Below are 20,526 nucleotides of genomic sequence, written 5' to 3'. Positions count from 1 at the left end.
AAGTTAGTTGTAAACTCGTGCAGGAATCATGCATGCAAGTTTTTATTTAAATATCCTCCTTTTTTCAGCACTTCGCAGATTCTTTTTCGCATTCAGGACAAATAAAATAAAGGTCGAAATTTTATATTATCATTTATTTCTGATCGAATTCAAGTTAGTTGACATCTAATGCAAAGGAAACTAGTTCTCACTATTTTGCGACCATCGGCCTTTAAAAGTAGTTAGTTACGGTCACAGGAAATAGTTATTAAATAGTCACCGCTCGTCGACTGCTAGTTAGCTAATAGTTAGCCACAATCTAGTCTCATTTACTGTAGGGTACATATGCAAACCGTGAGTTAGCTTGTTATAACCAAAGGGTATTCTTATGTGTTAGTGTGTTTTTGTTTTGCTAATAAATAGTGTGTTCAATATATTCGAAATAAATCAAGTACGAACATGAGTTGAAATCCAGCAAACAAGCCAAGCATTTACTTGCTTGTTTCAAACCAAGTCCAGAAGCTTTCAAATAGCTGGAAATCTAAAGAGCTTGCTGCAGTACACTGGCATACACAGTATATTTTATCGATTGCTTTCCTAGCCTTCGGCTTTTAATACGCGATTCTTTGTGTGCTCTCCAAACGCGCTAAAGTACAGTTTTTATGCGGGTTAGGGATGCTGTGTACAAGTACAAATTCTACACCTAAACGAATGTGCGTATGTATATACATACGTATGTATGTATATATAAATATTTGAAGTTACGTATGTATGCACTAAAAACAAACTGCTACAGTTAGAAATTCTTTTGTAAGCAATGAAACTTGAAGCATAAACAATTGGTAAAAAATGGTAGCAGCAACAAAAAAAAACGATAAAAAGACAAAAAAGGTAATGTTGTTGTAACTCGTAACGTTGGATCCAGTAAAAATCAAGACTACCCTCGAAAGTTTTTGTGTTTCTTATTCCTACATTTGGCATCTGCGTTTCACACTCCAAGTGTAAGTTGCTTTTTTGTTGTGAAATAAGGTTACGAGGAGAAATGCTATTATTTGAATAAAAGTTAACAAGAACAATACTGTTAGCGAAGTTCATTAGATTAGGTACAAAGCGGTTTCGAAAGGACTTTTCCAACTACTATAGCAGGCTCTAAGTCTGCTTCAAACTTCCAAAAGTATCTACATGGAGGATTCTTTGTAGAAGACGCCATAATTTTACTAAATATTTAGTAATGCAATCTTTGAGATATTTAAATCTTTCCATGCGTTATGACTTCGGTGTGAAACACACGCATGGAAAATTCTCTACCTAACACATCATATACCGTATATGTACACAATTAAGTAACCCGTTTAAAATGGTCTGGAAAGACTTGTGTATTTTTGCTTATAACTAAGTCTACGCAGACTGGCTGAAAAGACTGCTATGTCAAGGCTCATTAAGTCTATTTGAAAATATGTTTTCACTTATTCAATGCAATTACATTTGAATCTTGCGTGCCTTTACTTAACCTTAGGAAGGAAGAAAAAGAGATTGTTTAGCGGAGAATGAGAAACATCAATTAACCTCCTGGCAATAATGAAATGCAGCACGACACTGCACTTCGAACCTATAAAGGACTTTGTGCAAACGAACAGAAATCAACCTTTAACATTTTTTCTACGATAGAAGCGCCTTCTTTCTGCTAAAATAAAAAGGACCTAAATAAAATATGTATGTTTTAACTTATGTATTTGAAGACAAATGCTATTGAATTTGATATAGTGAAAACAAGTTTTAAGGCTGAAATAATATGCCCATTTGAGTATGTTTTGATACAGATAAACATTCTGGTTCGCTACAATAAGAGTGAATTGCTACTCTCATGAGAATTATTCTAATCAGGGACGAAGAACCGATGGAAATATTTGGTCGGCTCAACTTTGGGTTCGGAAATAAAACAAAAATATATTTTTATTTTTTTTATTTTTTATTTATAAGTTCTTATATTCAATAACTTAAAAAACATAAACACTTGTGGCCAGCTGATTAATTTACATGATATTTTGTCCAATTCTGAATATTTTTATTTTGTTTATTTAATGTTTGTTATTTTTTTTAAACAAGTTTGACACATTTCATAACCAGCATTTCATTAACCACACTCCGAAATTCGTGCAAAATGATAGAAGTTCAAAAAACATTAAAAATTAAACCCATACAATTTAAAAATTTTTATTAAAAATATTTTAGCTATATAATTTTATAGCCCATTAAATTCTATAAGTCTACAGTGAAAATTCGAAGACGCTAGAAAATCACGTTGATTTTTAATAATTTTTTAGCTGACTTTTTTTGAGAGCCTTTAGATCCACTGGTTCACTTTACATTTTTAAACGTCTAAAAATTGGAATTATGTCTTAAATCACTTTTTTGATAAGCCAAAAGTAGCAGTGAACTGATTGGATTTTTCATGAAAAATGTAGTTTTTAACCCAGTGTGAAAAACGCTGAAGTTGTGGCACAGCGCAATCAAAACAAAAGACAAAAAAGTTTTTTTTATCATTGTGACAGTGAAATGGGAATTGCACTTAAGTGATGTTTGACATTAAACCCTGAGGTACATATATTTTTATATTATATCTCTATAAATGTGAAAAGTATTTAAAAGATATATAAACCTTAAACTCCTTATTGTAATATCATAGCGCTTAGAATTGGAGACAATGTAATTAATTGTGAGCAACTACTCTCCAGAAAGAACAGAGTTAAAAGATGTTTAAGTAGTACGGTGTTCAAGACAATAAAAAATTGCATTATCAATTTGGTTGTAGCGAAAATTAACGCAAAATTACATCACAATCAAGTTTTACATAAAAATATTTCATAAAAATAAAAATCAAACATCAAAAAATTATGAATGCGTAATTTGACTACGAAAAGTGTATACTTACACTAGTGTGCGAGTGGAGAAACAATTTGCAATGATGAAAAATACCCCAACAATCAAATATTGACAAAATTATCGCTACAAAAACAGCAAGCAATTATGCGTGTAGCAACAAAAACGTTTAATATAAAAGAGAAATAAGTGCAACTGTAACAGCGGCAGCGACAACAACAACAACAGCGCAACAGCCAAAACAACTATTCGTACTCCAAATCCTCCCCTTCCCGAGTACTCTCACGTCGTGTGGTTGTGAAAATTTAGGTGTGACTTAAAACTTAAACGCTATACATACATATAAAAAAAAAACACAAAATATGCAATAATTAAAGCAAAATAACAGAAAACAAATATATATAGTTTATTATGAAGAGCATTAATTGAAAATTTTAATTAATAAAATTATAATAATAAAAATAGAAAATCATATATTGCTTACTAGCGTATGTGCATAAGTGTATGTGCATATATGTACATATGTACTTACATATGCAAAGATAATAACTAAACTCATTTCTACGAGCCACTAAACAAAATAAAAATTCGAATGAAAACACAGTGCAATGCAATTAATTAAAAGTAGTAATTAAAAATATGTGTGCGCGCAAATAGAGGAAAATTTAATAACACAAAATAATTACTAAAATTGCAATAACAAAGAAATGAGCTAAAGCTATCAGGCCGCGCATGACGATGGCCAACAACGTTTAAAGTTAAATAAAAAATTGATTTCACAAATATCTGCGTATTAAGATTATGCATGTACGAAGTTAAATGACAATTTAATGAACTTATCTTGACGACTGTGGTGGTTAAAAAAAAAAAACACACATTTTTTAATCGAAAAGCTAGCGAAAGGGCGCATTGACGCAGGGTATAGTGAAATAGAGCGTGTCTAATTTTTAAACTTTTTATTGTACATTTTAAGCCTAGACTAATGTAATTTTACTCGAAATAACGACCGTCCTCTTTACATTACAAAAACAAAAATTTAAAAAAGGAAATATCTATATATAATATAAGTAAAATTTAAAACTATTAAACTAAGCAAAAATCAGCAGCAAAGTATTTCAACTAACTTTTAAAATAGCTATGTGTATTTTCAAAAAGTAAACCAATTTCAAAAAAAAAAAGTATAATTAATTGGTAAGTAGAAAATCAGACAACCAACTTCAAGCAGCAAAAAGCAACTAGACCGAGTGAATAGAGAAAAAAAAACAGGCAATCGAATGCTTACGAAACCATAAACAAGTGGCCAATAAAAATTATCGAAAGCAGCAGAAAGTGACAAATAAACGACTATTTAATTGCTACGAAGTGTTGAAACGGGCCGTAGCTACAAAAAGCAGAGCGTAAGTAAACGAAAACAACAGCAAAATTATTATAAACAATAGTGAATTGTATAATAAGCAAAAAGCAGTGGCGGTAGAAGCAGCAGCAGCAGCAGCAGCAGCAGCAACAACAACAACTACAACCAAAATAAAAACAAAATAAATAAGTAATATCCATAATAACAGCTATCAAAATCCAAACAACGCACTCTACGCATTCAATTAAATGTCTGAGAAAATACGCTGAACGTACCTAATTAAAATTCATAGGCATACAAACAAAAAACAAAAAAAAAAACACACACATCCGCACACAAAATAGTCGTATACATATATGTAGCAACAAATAAGCATGAATATGACAAGCTAAGAAGGAGAATAAGAAACGGATAAAAGAAGAATAAAGTAAACGAGGCGCGCCCACGCACGCATAATTGCCCGTTAGCATATACTCTTTCGATGCGATTGCTCCCCACCACCATCACCTCCGCACACCATCCACCCACCTAACCAGCCGCACTATAGCACGCTTTCGAAGCAAACAACGCAGGCTAATACAGAGGAAAGTTGAGGCATTTTGTTGTGAGTTGTCAGCAGCAGAAAGGCAGCATCCAGCAACTAGCGGAAGTTAGCGGTGTATCTAAGAGGGAACCGCTAAAAACAATTAAAAGGGCAAAAGCAATTAAAATGCAGGCCAAATAGTTAACTGGCAATGAAAGCAAAAAAATAAACAAATCAAAATAAGAAGAATCCAACGACTACAAAAACAAGACATGCAATAAATCAAGGGGAAAAAACGCATTGAATAAATAATAAAACATCGATTAATAGGACAAGCAACGCGGACGCAACAACAGCAGCGGAAGAGGCAGAGGCAGAGGCAGAGGCAGAGTTTGTTCCATGCCGCAGTCATCGGAACGTCTTTCGAGGCGTTAGTAGCTGCAGAAGTTTAACGCAGCGCTGCAGCAGAGTTAGCTGCGTTGGCAATTGCAGAATTGTAGCAGCCGCCACAGCAGAGGCAACGGCGGCGTTAGCTCCAACAGCAAATGCATCAAAAATCGAAGGTGAGTGAGCGTGAAAACGCGTATTTTTGCTTTGCCATACAAATTTGTTTATATTGTAGCAAATTTTCCTCACCGTTGCCGAATTTTTTTTTTTTTTTTTTGGGTTGTTTGCTCTTGATTTGTTTTGGTTACATCTTTACGCCAATTTATAGGCGTGCAATATTTTCTCTCTCTGTTCCACTAATGGTACAGTGCTTTTAACATAAAATGCTGTTGCTATTTTCAAATTTATTAATCATAATTCAGTTCTTAATGACAAATTTTCGCGTTCCGGCCGCCCACTGCTTTGTTTAGTTGATGTCGAATGATGAGCAAGTGGATGTCTGCGTTATTAGTGTGCAACAGGGCGTATACGTAATTTTAATGCCGCTATGGGCAATACATACATACTATTTATGTATGTATGTCAACGAGGTAAATGAGGTTTTTTCTGTTGGGAAAACTGCGGATAGTTGACTATTATTTTTGTTTAGTACCGTGCGATGTATATATACCGCATGACGGCACCACAGTGCTTCCCTTCCATGTAAAATGTGGGCAAAATATTATTTATTTTATTATTTATAATTTAAATAATTTAGTGAATTTGGCGCTGAATTCAAAAATGTAATTTGTTTTTTGCCAAAATTCTTAACTTTCATTTTAAATGCAGTTTGAAGTTTAAAATTTGATTTAAATATGTGAATTGGTATACGCCGCACAGTGAGCTTTTTCAATACTCCATGCGAATTAATCGTAGCACTTTCGACATAAGCAACATTTTGATATGAAAAAAAATATTTTTGAAAGCTAATTTTATTCCCTTTCACGGAAAAAATACTGCCATTGGCCCACAATCACTCTTTGACCTTAAAAAAATCGGTCAAAGAATTTTGATTGTTAATAGCAAAAATATGCTTCATTATGCTCTAAAAACAACCTGTGTGAAAGATGAAAATTTTTGGTCAGTATCAAAGTTCCATGTGCTCAAAAAATAAAAATTAATAAATAAGTTAATTAATACATTTTTTTCCTGAAATTGCAATTATCTTCGAAAGTATTAGTCCTACATAATTTGGTATATGAACCTTTTTTGTAGAGAATCGAAATTTTTACCACTTGAACTTTGATGGACTTGGGTGAGCCTAAGATAGGGTGTGTTCAGAAATGCATCAAGCCAAAGCATCTGACGCTTTTATTTCTAAACTATTATTGATGGAAATGTCCAATATGCGTAACCACGGTTAAATGCCCAATTAGAACGTAATTGCGTAAATAAGGCATTTCCATCAGTTGTATTATAGAAGTAAAAGAGACTGATGCTTTGGTTTGATGCATTTCTGAACGCACCCATAATGACCAAAAATTGTCATCTATCGCACAGACTGTTTTTAGAGCGTAATGAACCACGCTAATGTGCATGATGTATTCACATTGAAATATATTTTTATAGAAGTTTTTTTTATACCTAATGTGGGCCACTGAATAGGAATGTGATCTCCTCTATTTTTCCAAAAAAATCGTAACTCAAAAAAAACATAGGAAACACGAGTTTTGATCGAAAGTCTTTATTACAGTTAAATTAGGGTGAAACGAATTTTTTCGCAATAGTAAATTTTTGTCAATACCACAACTACTACTTTTTTCTATACGACAAAAACAAGAAAGTTATCACACATCAAAAACTTTAACGCTAATATCTCAGTAACCAGGTGATTTTCTTATGCATTTTTTCTTTAATAGAGAGTATTTTTTAACAGAATGTCTGTCCCAGCCATTTTGTTATTATTGAATTTAATATAATTCTAATATATCTTCTTATATAATTTAAGAAATAAAACATTGTCATGTGTACTTTCATCTAAATTTTTTTTTTCAGAGTTACTTGTTTCCTTTCAAAATTGCGGACCAAAATATTTCCAGAAAAGTACAAATTTGCAACTTGTTGACTAGATTTTCTAGAATAATATCGAGTATGCAATTTTGTAGCCCATAAAATTTTAGTATAACAAAGTGCAAGTTTCAAGTTGCTAAAAAAGCTACTCAGTTTTCGCAGTATGGTTGACATTTTTTTTTTATATGGAAACCGTGTCAGTAATTCTGAAAAAATTCGATGAGAAAGTACACATGTCAAAGATAATCTGTGCAAAGTTTGGTAAAACTGAGAATTCCCGTTTTTGAGATATTTAGGCGGCCCGGTTGACATGGAATGCACGATACACATATATGTGCATACGGAATACTGTGTAAAAATGTTCCACGCCAAATTTAATTACTTTTAAATAATACGACTTTTAAGTAAAGGACGGCGTATGGTGCTGCGGGGCGTATACGTTACATACGCAACTGAGCGTGAGTTGGTATTTTTTATACCCGAGCGCACTTGTGCACAAGGGTATATTAATTTTGTTCACATAACGGTTGTTTGTAACAGCCAAAACGAATCGAGATAGATATAGACAAATGTATACATAAATGATCAGGATGAAAAAAGAAATCGATTAAGCCATGTCTGTCTGTCCGTCCGTCTGTCCGTCTGTCCGTCTGTCCGTCTGTCCGTCTGTCCGTCCGTCCGTGTACATGATAACTCGAGCAAAAATTGAGATATCTCAACGAAATTTGGTATGTAGGTTTACCTTAATCCAAGGTAAGGACTTTAACCACGCCCACTTCCCAAATAACGGTAATTTCCAGAAATACGAAAACTGCGATATTTTAGTAACTAATGAAGATAATTCACTCAAAATTGATATTTATAATAAGTTTTAGACGAAAAATAAGAATATTATAAATTTTTGGAAAATGGGCGTAGCCACGCCCACTTATGGTTATATGTGTATAGCTTGGTAACCGCTGCACCAATTTCTTCCAAACTTGGCACAGTTGTTGGCTTTGATACAGCATACTAAACGGCCGAAAATTTAAAAAAATCGGACAATAACCACGCCTACATCCCATATAACGGTAATTTTTGGAAATACGAAAACTGCCATATTTTAGTAACTACTGAAGATTATTCACTCAAAATTAATATTTACAACAATTTTTAGACGACAACTAAGAGTGTTATAAATTTTTGGAAAATGGGCGGAGCCACGCCCACTTATGGTTACATGTGTATATCTCGGTAACCGCTGCACTAATTTCTTCCAAACTTGGCACAGTTGTTGGCCTTGGTACAGCATAAAAATCGCCGAAAATTTTTAAAATCGGACGATAACCACGCCCACATCCCATATAACGGTAATTTGGAGAAATACAAAATCTTCGATAAATCAGTAAATATTGAAGCTAATTTATTCAAAGTTGATGCTTGCAACAATTCTTTACCAAGAAATACGTTTATGGTAAAATTTTGGAAAATGGGCGTGGCACCGCCCACTTATGATCACATATAAGTATATCGGTAACCGTTCTACCAATTTGTACCAAACTCGGTATGGTTATTGTACTTGCCACGTGTAAGCAAAACGTTGAAAATTATTGAAATCGGACTAAAATTACGGCCGCTTTTCATATAACGGTAAATTTCAGAAATGCTTGAAACTTCAATATTTCGAAATTTAAGGACGCTAATTTACTCAAAATGGATACACCCCGGCTTACCATCTAGCGGTAGGTTTCGGAAAGGTGAAAAAACATATATTTAATACTTGCGCCGTGTATTTAATGCTCGGCTCCGCCCGAACTTAGACTTTTTTACTTGTTTTTAATATATGTATATATTTTTTTTAAGTTTCTATTTAAATGCAATTTCGCATTCTTGTAATTGATACAAAACTAAAGATAGTGCATTTTCTAAGATAGGGTACATCAAAAATACGTTTTAGTCGAAAAATGTAATTTCTCAGTTTTCCCTGGCTGGAGATTTTAAACGTTTTTTGCCAATTCAGAATTTCACTAAATTTAGAATATGATTTTCTAAATAATTTTAATTTATTTGAAAAAAAATAGCGTTACTTTTATAATTTCACGCAAATCACTTTTAACTTTAAGATCATTTTATACAACTTTCAAATAATCGTTCACCTTAGTATCCACTCAGACAGCGCTGCAAACCTCTGTACCAAATTTTCGTTCTCTATTTCTTAAGCTACTTGCATACATATGTTAATATACTACATACATACGTGCATACATTCGATTTGTTTATTCCCATTCAGCATCGTAAATGGTTCGAAGCGTTTTATTGCGAAACGAGTGGGCTCGTTGCTTAATTTACGCTCCTCATTGATTTGTTTAGATTTCACTTTGATTGCCATGAGCGAATGTCACATTGATTTGTTTTGGTTTTATTCTCTATCAAGATTTTTAGACGATTTAAATTTGTTGATTTGCTGTAATTTGTTGCGAAAAATATCGATCGAGCAAGAGGCATTTGTTATATTGAATTCAATGTAAATTTTGGTAAATAGTTTAAGCTGGAAGATTCCTTGTATTTCATGCCATTAATTTGCTATATCAATGGTAATTTATGATTCATAAATGTGAATAATAATAATAATAAAAACAATAATTGATTGGCGCATTTGGTAGAGCTTCACCTCCGCTTTGTGGCGTACGCCTTGATGTTGTCCCACAAGGGGGAGACACTTACAGTTTCACGCCGACACCGAACGGCGATTGTATTTTTATGAGAAGCTGTTTAATGGCTGTTAGAAAAATGTTTCCTTTTCTTTCGTTTGGACTCGATCCCAGGACCTGCAGAATGTTAGTGCGCACTTCTAACCACTACACTACAGCGATAAGCAGTATAACTGCCCTAAGTCATTGCAACTGAATCTATGTTAAGGTGTATAAAATGGGTTTGTGGCATCTCCCATAGAGAGGATCATACCTTTGGGGTCATAAGTCATACTAGCACACCCGGCGTACTTCGTACCGCCCAAAATTATTATTTGTTTTTATTGAAAGATTTTGGTCCAAGATTTTCACCAACAATTCACAGTCACAATTTATGTGCTAATATTATGGTTTGGTGGTCGGAGTCTTAAGTAACCCAACGAAAGTGTAATATCCGCGAAGAAGTTCTTGGATTTACCCCCAATGATCTGGCGTTTCACATCACGGTTAATCGTACAGCGAAATAAATTAGAAGTATTTTTTTCCCTTCACTCCCTTATACAACATATTTCCCTTTACACAACATATTTAGTTTTATATACATATATATGGATAGATATAGATACAAATTTTTAAATACATAATCTGTTTTAACTTTACAGAATCTTCTCTTTAATTTGACACCCATACTGGTTTTTTAAGTACATTGCACTGAATTTTTAAATAATTTTTTGAATTACCCATATCTTTCAAATTGCAAGGTTCTTTTAAAAAATCCTGACGTCAAAGAGAACCTAAGAACGCAGCGTTACTGTATTTGGCCCTTGTTACAAAGTTAGATTCAGTATAAGCAACAGGCTCAATAAATTACTTCAATATGAATATAAATTAAAATTGCTTTGAAGAAACTTTGTATCCAAACTGTATGTAGGAATGTTGTTTTGTAACTAAATTCAAATTGAATTAGGAGTATTAAATAATTTAAATATGTACCACAATACAAGTGTTCGGCGAACAAGGTTTAACGAGGTTTTGGTTTAAAAATAAATTGAGCCAGATTGCCATCTGTTGGAAAAGTCGACTTAAATTAAATTATATGAAATATTGAAATATTGGCGCTAAACAAAGGAGTACTAAGAAAAATTTAGTTTCAGAATTTATAAAGGGTCTTCAACTGTGTAAAAATTATCAAATTATCTAATAAGTCAAATTGATTATCAAAGTATGGGTATAAACTGAAATGGGTTAAATATGTTTTTTTTTCATAACTTTATATAAGAGGGTTGCCATATGTTTTAGAAATTAAATTGAACTTGAATTAAGGGAATTAGATACACAATTTAAAAATGTATTGCAATATTTGTGTCAGTCGAAAAAGGTTTAACAAGGTTTTGGTTTTAAAATATTTTGAATAGGATTGCCACTTGTTTTAAAATTAGAATTCAATCAAAGTATGCGTAAGTTAAATGAAATTTAAAACATGACGTGAAACGAAGGTGGTAATATATCCATAGTTTGGATTTTAATAAGATTAAAGAGGGTTGCCACCTGTTTAAGAAGGTAAACCCAAATTATTTAATAAGTTAAAGCAATTGTAAAGAATTGAATAAAATCTTGCTAAATTGAGGAAACAACATTGATGTTTTCTAATTGCTGTTGTCATCATTATTAAAGCTGTTTAAAACATATGAATGGGAATTTAATTTAATTTATGTTGTATTCCGTAAAGTTCATGGCTATGAAAAGAATAAAAAAAGAACACTATAGATTTTTTTAGTGGAAAACAAATGTATTATTAGCGGTTATTAATTAGTTTTTCTGTTTTATTTCGACAAATGTTACGCGTGTGTGGAAATATTTATAGTATACATGTATGTATGTCATAAATTTTGGCACGTGTGTAGATTTTGCTTTTCATCGAGGGTGTTCAACGGTATTTTCATACAGAAAGCACATGCATATGTACGTGTATATGTTTTGGACTGGGGGAAGATAAAAACGAGATTCAGCAAAACTTAATTTCATTTATGCATTATTCTTTTTTTTAATTATTTATTCATGCGTACATATTTATATTAAAACATACATAGTACATGTATTCATAAAAAAAATTAATTTTTTCATGCTAGTGTTTGTTAAAATTATTAATGCTTTCAGTTCTTGCGATAATGTTATTGATGATGATGTTATTTTATTGCTGATTGAGTGTATAAATGTTTAATGAAAGCAATTGAAGTGTATCCGATGGAAACAAATTTGTGTTCGCACATTTACAAGAGAAAAAAAAAACACTAAAGATTTCTGCATAGTTGTAAATAAACAGTATAAAAGCACTATGCATGCAACTCAGGTGAAACGACTAATGAGGCAGAACGACGCCAAAAGCGGCTTAAGTCAGCGCAGATTCATGTGCACATGTAAGGGTGATTCATAAGCAAAAATAAACGCATGCTATTAGAGGGAATATATGTACTTTTTTATTTTAAAATAGGGCCAAATATACGAATGTACATATATTAGACTGCATCACTAAAAAACGTTGCGGGTTTGCCCATATGATTATTGTGCAATGCATGATTTGGGTAATATGAGCAGTAAAAGCGATCAAAAATTCTTTGCAATTTTTTATAAGTTGATAGAAGTACCCAACAGAAGTGATCGGGCTTTAATTTACCCGTTTTATACAGGGCGACGGCCGCTGTGGTATAGTGGTAAGCAGTGCGCGCTTTCACTCTTTAGAACTTGGGTTCAAGCCCTGATCAAAGCAACATCGCAAAAAAATATAGAAAAGGGGTTTTATTAACAGCAATCGTCCCACAGCAGGCAATGGCAAACCTCCGAGTGTATTTCTGTCATGAACAAATAAATAAACAGTACAAAATCTACTAGCATGCGCTGCCACAAACGTATTGTACAGTAGGTATTTTTTTTCGTCAGCCGCAGTTCGCCGGTTCAACGAGCTCGGCCATGAAGGCAACCCTCGCGGGAAAGGAAGAAAGCGCACCGTCAACACGTCCAAGAACCATAATATCATCAAAAATCGAGTTCAACGAAATTCGAGGGTATCCTTCGGTAAAAGCGCTCATCAGGCCGGGATCAACCATAAATCGATGCGGCAAATAGCTGATAAGGAACGAAACTACAAAGATTTCGAGCTCTAAAGCGTCGAGAGGTAGGTAAATGATTCAACAAGACTCTGCTCCGCCGCACAAAACATGAATGACGCCGAACTATTACAGAACCCATTTTTCAGACATAATTTCGTCTGAGAATGCTGTATAATTGGAAGTTTAATAGCTGCCAGTTTTCTTCCAGAATTGTAGAGTTCTGTTTTGTAAGTACATATGTATGATCGATGCAATAAGAACACAGCCACAAACTCAGAAAACTAAAACCTTACTCCTCTTAAGAGCATGATGTGCCTAATGCTTGTATAATCCATGTCTAATCCGTGCTACTTACTTTATTAAAGATCAAAGTCATAGAGTGGGAACAAGAGCCCTTAGCAGTTGCAATTTTACTCTATGTATAGAGTAACGAAAAACATTTATCATGAAAAACATTATAAATATTATAGACAAATTCACTGGACCATTTTCACTGTGAGTCACCGTACATTTGTAGAAAGTTTATTATGCAGCCGTTTTCCATTGTTTATTAATGGTTTTACAACAGTAAGGAGTGCTATAATCATCAAAAAATTATTATATTTCATTTAATTAAATTAATAAATATTTGATAAACTATGCATTCATTTATGCAAACACACATATGCTTATAATAAGTACATACATATGTATTTCTAACTGGAAAAACTTTGGAATTAGGTTTTACATTTTCTAATCCCAGCGAAATCTGTATCTACATGCGAATCTGCTTCTGCTATTGCTGTCCCCGTTGCCATAACAGACTGGGCTGTCTTGCAGCGGAAACAGACAACGACAGGTGGCTGGCTCGCGTACTGACCGTTCCTTTTGCTTTGACGATCAGTTAAATGGTGGCATTGTGAATTATTTCAATCGTTGTTTTTGCAATTTCTGCGAACTCGACTCTATATTGGCAGTGTGATCAGGTTAACATATTCGTGGCTAGATTTAGCATTTAGTTTTATGCCACAGCCTCGAAAATTTACATCTGACTTCGTGGCTTTTTTCTGGCATTTTTTAAATTAAAATATTCATAATAAATTCCAAGCGGAACTATAAAAATAAGTACCCAAGCTTCCTAAGAAGCTTCAGTTTTTCTAAAACTACTTTTTACCGTTGAAATATTACAATAACAGTGCAAAGTACCATTTAATTGAAAAATACTTTCTTTGCTGTTTTAAAAAATAATACTAAGAATTTTGCTTTAAACTGTATTTTTGAAATTTGACACTACTTGTGTACTATGATGTAGAAAATATTTAAATTTTCGCATTTTACTAATCCTAAACCTCTTTTTGCATATTTAGAAGTTATGTAGCCGTTATTGGCCTGATGGATGCTATTCTGTGTTTTGAGGATTATTTAAGAATTTATTTACAGAAAATCGGATTTGCGAAACTTATCGAGTTTGTAAGGAATGAATATCGAGGCCTATATATTCAGTACCCTCTAACTGCACTTTTCACAAATGTGATTCTGATATAAAAATCCATTTAAGATTTAACTGTCACAGAGGAATTTACTAATAAATTATAAACTCAGAACTAATATTAGTGGTCACAGGTAAGTCCCAGATGGGTTCTAATATCACAAAGCAGTTTTTGTGAAATTTCCAGATAGGATAATAAGCTCTCGATAACTTCTTTTTAACTTCAATTTTCATAGCGTATAACTTTTTCTAACCTTTTAAAAAAATGAATTTAGCTTCGCTTTTTGCGATCATCTGGTCACACTGCTATTGGTGTAGTGATACGCAGTCGCAATTTGTTGTAAAGGCAGAAATAGGCTAAGTAGACGTGTACGTACTATATACATACATACGAGCATTTGTACATATGTATGTATGTAAGTTTTTCATTTAATTTTTTGTATGCAGTTGGTAAATAATTGCAAATATTTTGTGTTAAACCTTATAATGATGACATCGGTTGCTGCTGTTGTGGCTATTTTGTGCTGCTCTAATGAGCAAACGAATCAAAAATGAAAGATTTTAAAAATAAATAAATGCGCGCGACAAAAATAAAATATATAACATTAATCTAAAAATTTTAAATAAAGTAAGGAAAAAAACATAAATTTCTTCAACATTCAGGAGGTGGTTAGAGGTGTTGGTAGTAGAAAAAAGAAAATGTGAAAAATATGTACATAACAAGTAATAACCCTCTAGGGAAACGTACTAACCCTCAGACGTCATTTTCTGCTAAATTTCGGTGACCCAAAAACTGTAATTGTTTTGCTATATGTCATCGGGTGATTTATAAGAATTTTAAAAATCGTTGCAGTAGTTGTTTTTAGTATTTGTTCGTTGTTGTAATTTAATCTCGACTTTAAGTCGACTAAGAGCCAATTTCACAATGCGTAGTTAACTCAGAATCGGGAGTTAACTACAGAATTTTGTACTGAAAATCTCTAGTTATCTGTCGATTCTGAGTTAACTACGCACTGTGAAATTGGCCATAAGAATTCCGAAAATAGACCAAAAATTATTATTTTTTGAATGTGGTAAATTAAATTTGAAACAAATCGGTCAAAAATGTTTCAGATTACGTTAGCGGAATATGTTATAAAAAGCAGCTAAGTTTGCCGAGGAGTTGGTTAGATAAATACTTTTTTTTCGCGGTAGACCTTCTGCTGGAAATGCCCAATACAAGTTTTGTAAACGAAACAAATCGAAAATGTGGTTATAGTACAGTTTAGGAATGTTATGAACATTCTACATAATCATCTTTTCATGTCTAAAACTAACGATAAATGGTTCTTAAGAAAACTTACTCGAGTTTCTGGACGAATTTTTTGAATCTGTATGGCGAGATCTGCTCCTGGATTGTCGATGTAGGTCAGTGATAGCCAAAGTAGTCCAGGTGGACTCCCAGGCGACACTCGTGGGAGGTCTAAGTTGGCATGAAAATAAAATGGGGGGTCTACGAATATTTATTTGGTTTTGGTAGTAAAGAATAAAAATGTTGGCTTGGCTCTACCTATCTATGTAGGCTGATAGAAAAAATTTAAAATTTGAAACTTTCCTTACTTGTTTTAAGTAGTGTATTTTTAAACAGAGTTCGGAAAAAATCCTCGCTGAGAAATATAATTTCCATCTTCCTCTTCACTACAACTCAATTTAAAAGCAATCAATTTCAATTTCCTCTTTTGTGAGTTAAAAAATAAAGCCCACTCTTTACCTAAATTTGTCTTCAATATAACAAGATATGAAATTCAGGAGTACATAGTTTTCATCGTTTTGGCCGATTACAGAAAAAAAATTTCAATATAATGCTTTGACAACACGCGTCACAGTTTAAGAAAAACTTCAAAAATTCCAAAAGAGCTAAAGGAAGAAGAAAATGAACTTGCGGTATACAGACAATGAGCCAATTCGAAAGAAATCTTGCGGTGACTGTTATTTACTTTGCGTTCCAGAGCTTCTCAAATAATAATTAGAGATTATTGCTTACACATATGTTAGTGTTTGGCCGAGCCTCTTCTCCGATTTGTGGCGTACGCCTTGATGTTGTCACACAAAGCGGAGGGACCTACAGTTTTACGTGGACTCCGAACGCGATAGTATTTTTATGAGAAACTGTTTCTCTTGGAAGAAATGCACTTGAAAGTTTGCCATTGCCTGCCTAGGGGCTACCGCTATCAGAAAACAAAACAACGTTTTTGTTTTGAATTTTTTGATGTTGAGTTGAACCCAGGCTCTGCGAAATGGTAGCGCGCACTGCTAACCACTACACCACAGCGGCCGCCAAGTATACTTCCTTGCTTAAAAAATTAACTTTAAATGCATAATTTCAATACCAGCAGGGTGTACAGAAAATATTGCCTATAGATATATAGGTCTGTACATAAATATTTGTGTTTTGAATGCAGATTTAGGACAGGAAATGTATGAAATATATTTTTATTTGCATTGCAGTTTATAAATGAGGCAACGGGGAAAATGTCAAAGGTCTTTGCGATCTCTATTCATTTTGGTTTTCTGCACTATTTCGTATACACGAATTCATCCCAGCGAAAAATCGGTAATCGCCTTTAGTGGTAACGTGTTATAGAAGGCATTGCCTTATATTGTCTTCAAATTTTTTCGCTTCTTTTGGGCATTGCCGGTAATGCATAGCTGAATGTTCTAGAATGTTTTATTACATTCGCTGCTTTCACTCATTAATCTCGGAGAATGCAAAATAGAATGCTTCACCGTCAGCTGAAAAATAGAATGAATACCCAAATATTCTTTTCTACCGTTATTTTCTGTTGAAAATTTCATCGCATGAAAATCATATTTTGCTTTGTTTAATTTACAGCGAAGTTGAAGTCAGCCAACGAAGTAAAGTACATGAGTGAGGAAGTACAATTTTAAGTTTAATTAAATATGTATGTAAGTACATTCGGGTGGGCCAAAAACTTTACTTTTTCTAATGAATTTTTGGACCACCCTAAAATATTACCTCGATGTATCGCATACAAAAATCGACATTTTCGATGCAGCGAATGAATTCAAAATATTAAAGAAAACGAAACAATCGGAACTTCGATAAGTATAGTGACGTGCAATAATGTCAAGGACATTAATACAGAGGCCAAAAGTGAAATAATGTCTATTGACATTAAGTCACTTTGGAATCTATTTATTTAGACTTAAATTCACAAAATGAATGTACGTTTATGTCATCGAAAATATGGCCTGTGTATTAATGCCATAGACATTAACTTCTAAATTGCGTATTAATGTCAGTGACTTTAATTCCATTGACATTATTGCAGGTCACCATAAATGTTTAAGTATTAACTCACAGTGAAATGTATTAATTGATTTAAATAGTTTTACATCCCAGCTATACAAAGTCAAAATTACTGACATCAAAATCTGCCTTAACTAACAGCTGTTCATTTGGTATAAAATATATCATAGAAACTGACCATATGTTTCATATGGTGCATGTCAAAAACTGTCGTCAAATTTTGGTGTCAGGTCATCACTGATGTCAAATGTGAAGTGAAATTTATGGCATAAGTCAAAAATACCATCCGGTTAGCTATGGACAAACCAAAAATGTGGCTCAATAGAACTCTTCATACCCGATTATCTATTTTTTTCCTTATTTAGTTAAAGATCTCACTTTAAAAAGCCAAATCATACGTTGTCAATAAAAGTAAGATTTTTTATTCGTTGTATAAGTATAAACATGCTTATGATTGCATAAGTATGTCACGTGAGGTAAGGGTAAAGAAATTTCTTTTGTTTTTGTAAAGCAAGAAAAATAAATAAAATCACTTTATACGTAAAAAAATAGTTTCAATATGATAAGTTTGCTAAATTTGTGGATTTGTTCTGATATTTTGCTAGATATTAAAAAAAAATACTTATTTGTATTTAATTTTAGCTGTGAAGATAAGAAGAGCGATCATTAATACAAGTTGGACTGAATCTCTTTTTCGACTTGAGAAAGAATTATAATTACAAACTTTTAAATTTTCAGTAAAAGTTTTTTTTTTGCAAATTCGAAAAAATTCGAATTAAATCGAACTTTTACCACCAAATTTCGAATCGAATAATCGAATTGTAGGTCAATGTTCGAAATTCGGATAAAATCGAAACAAACCCCCATTACCTATCCCTAATTCATAGTAAGTGAGTATTTATATCTAAGTACTCCAACAAGGCAAAGGTGCGGTAGGAAAGGTCAATTGTGCAGCTATGTTGTTTTGGGGGAAATGTTGGAGCTTACTCGGTTATTAAACGCTTTCTGTGGTCATAGCAATGATTGTTCCTATGGAAGATATTTAATGCTAGATGCAATCAAATTTGGGTAAAATTAAATAGTTTTTACGCTCTGATTGGTAAAACTGAAATTCAGTCGAATTTATAGTTGGTTGCTGGAAAAATACATAAATTCTAACATTTCAATAATTGTAATAACTAGGTACGAGCATTAGCTAGGAAGTGGTAAATTAACATTTGACCTGCCGATAGATATGTTAATTATTACCAAGTATACAATTATACGCACTATATGTATATTACTGACTATATCGACTGCTGAGTGGAAGATTGACCTATCTCGGCAGCCAGTGCGAAAACGCCCTATATTAAAAAACGTATCAAAACGTCCTATTTCAGAATTTGTTTGAATAATGCCCTACTTCAAAATTCGTTTCAAAAACACCCTATCTCAGCTCCGGACTGGCTGCCGAGATAGGTCGATCTTTCACTCAGCAGTCGATATGTATATTAGTGCACAAAAAAATACCGTTAACGATAAAATTTATAAGAAACAACAAACCAGGGAAAATCACAGTCGTTGCACTTGGTTTTTCGACTTTGGCGATTATTGTTTATGACCACAGAACTAATGTTGTTAATGTTCCCATTCCAAGTATAACAACTAGGAATTTTCCTAGTTTGTTGTTTCTTAAAAATTTTATCGTTAACGGAAATTTTTTGCACATGTGTACATACATATATGTATGCTTTTATTTCGATTTTGTTGAATTTCTAGGTTCTAACAAAAGAAAGAAAGAAAAATCATAAGTACATTAGAAGCACCAAATAAGTTGTTAACAACAAAAAAGTTAGCTCTTTCCCGATGATTAATGCAAACATAAACACACATACCACATACATACATATGTGTTTACTCAGTTACTTAGGGCTCATTTAAATAAGTATGTACATTTTTCACATCGATGATTCCTCTTAAGTGTTAAGTACTTGTATAAATTGCCTTTCATCTTTGTTTTAACCAAAGTGTACGCTATATATAAACGATGAAAGACGTTTTCTCTCTTCAAACATTTTGATGAAAGCATCGTTTTCACTGTTTTGGCTAGTCGTCGAACTAATGGGAAATTTTGTTTTGTTTTGGGTAAAATTTAATTTTTTCGGCGCCCCTTTTCAAGTGGCATGACAAGCATATAAATACTTAGTACGCTTTTGGTAATATTTTCTTAAAAACGCAGACTGATTCGCTAGGTGATTCACTTGTTTAGGGTTTACACCGGACAATACTGTCATGACAATAGCAATAGATGCCCACTTTTTCACTAATACATACACGCATAATTTTCCAATTGTCTTAATCACTGTCTTGATTATTTTCAAGACAGTAAATCGGAAATTGATTTGACATATGCAGACAATAATTTTGACGTATTGTGCAAGAAAGATGAGAAATTTATAAGAGAAATTCGTAACTTTGCCTCTTCTTCATTATTTTTTAGTTTTTAGCTTAAATAGCTCGCCCGATATGCGTATTATAATAAAGCGTTCTCGTCCGACATTTGGTTCAAAATGAATTGTCATAGCTATTGTCAGGACGCCTACGCCACGGAGACACGTAACCACGTTTTTGACAACTAACACGTATTTCTTTATTGTCTTGACAGCATTGTCTAATGTAAAAGCACCGTTAGGATGATCATCGGCATCAGTTAGCGTCGTCGGCATGCAAATGCATAGTCTTTGCACTGAAATTTAAACACAACGCACGATATAAATAGGAGTATTATTTAAATACGTATTTGCTTTTGGTTTTTTGTTTG

The 20,526-nt window shown here is 33.1% G+C and overlaps 1 protein-coding gene across 1 annotated transcript in view; it reads left to right on the top strand.

The window, feature by feature from the left end:
- The first annotated feature begins 3,284 nt into the window (after nucleotides 1-3,284).
- Nucleotides 3,285-20,526, top strand: part of LOC118737480 (pneumococcal serine-rich repeat protein) — a 104,935-nt gene continuing 87,693 nt past the window's right edge. The window contains exon 1 of the mRNA XM_036468004.1: nucleotides 3,285-5,299. The gene's annotated coding sequence lies outside the window, so the exon portion shown is untranslated. The remainder of the gene's footprint in view (nucleotides 5,300-20,526) is intronic.

The sequence above is a fragment of the Rhagoletis pomonella genome, unplaced genomic scaffold (assembly GCF_013731165.1).
Source record: "Rhagoletis pomonella isolate Grant_MI unplaced genomic scaffold, Rhpom_1.0 Rhpom_scaffold_00004, whole genome shotgun sequence".
NCBI classification, from domain to species: domain Eukaryota; kingdom Metazoa; phylum Arthropoda; class Insecta; order Diptera; family Tephritidae; genus Rhagoletis; species Rhagoletis pomonella.
The sequence above is the reverse complement of the archived record's forward strand: the minus strand, read 5'-3'. Positions and strand labels throughout refer to the sequence as shown.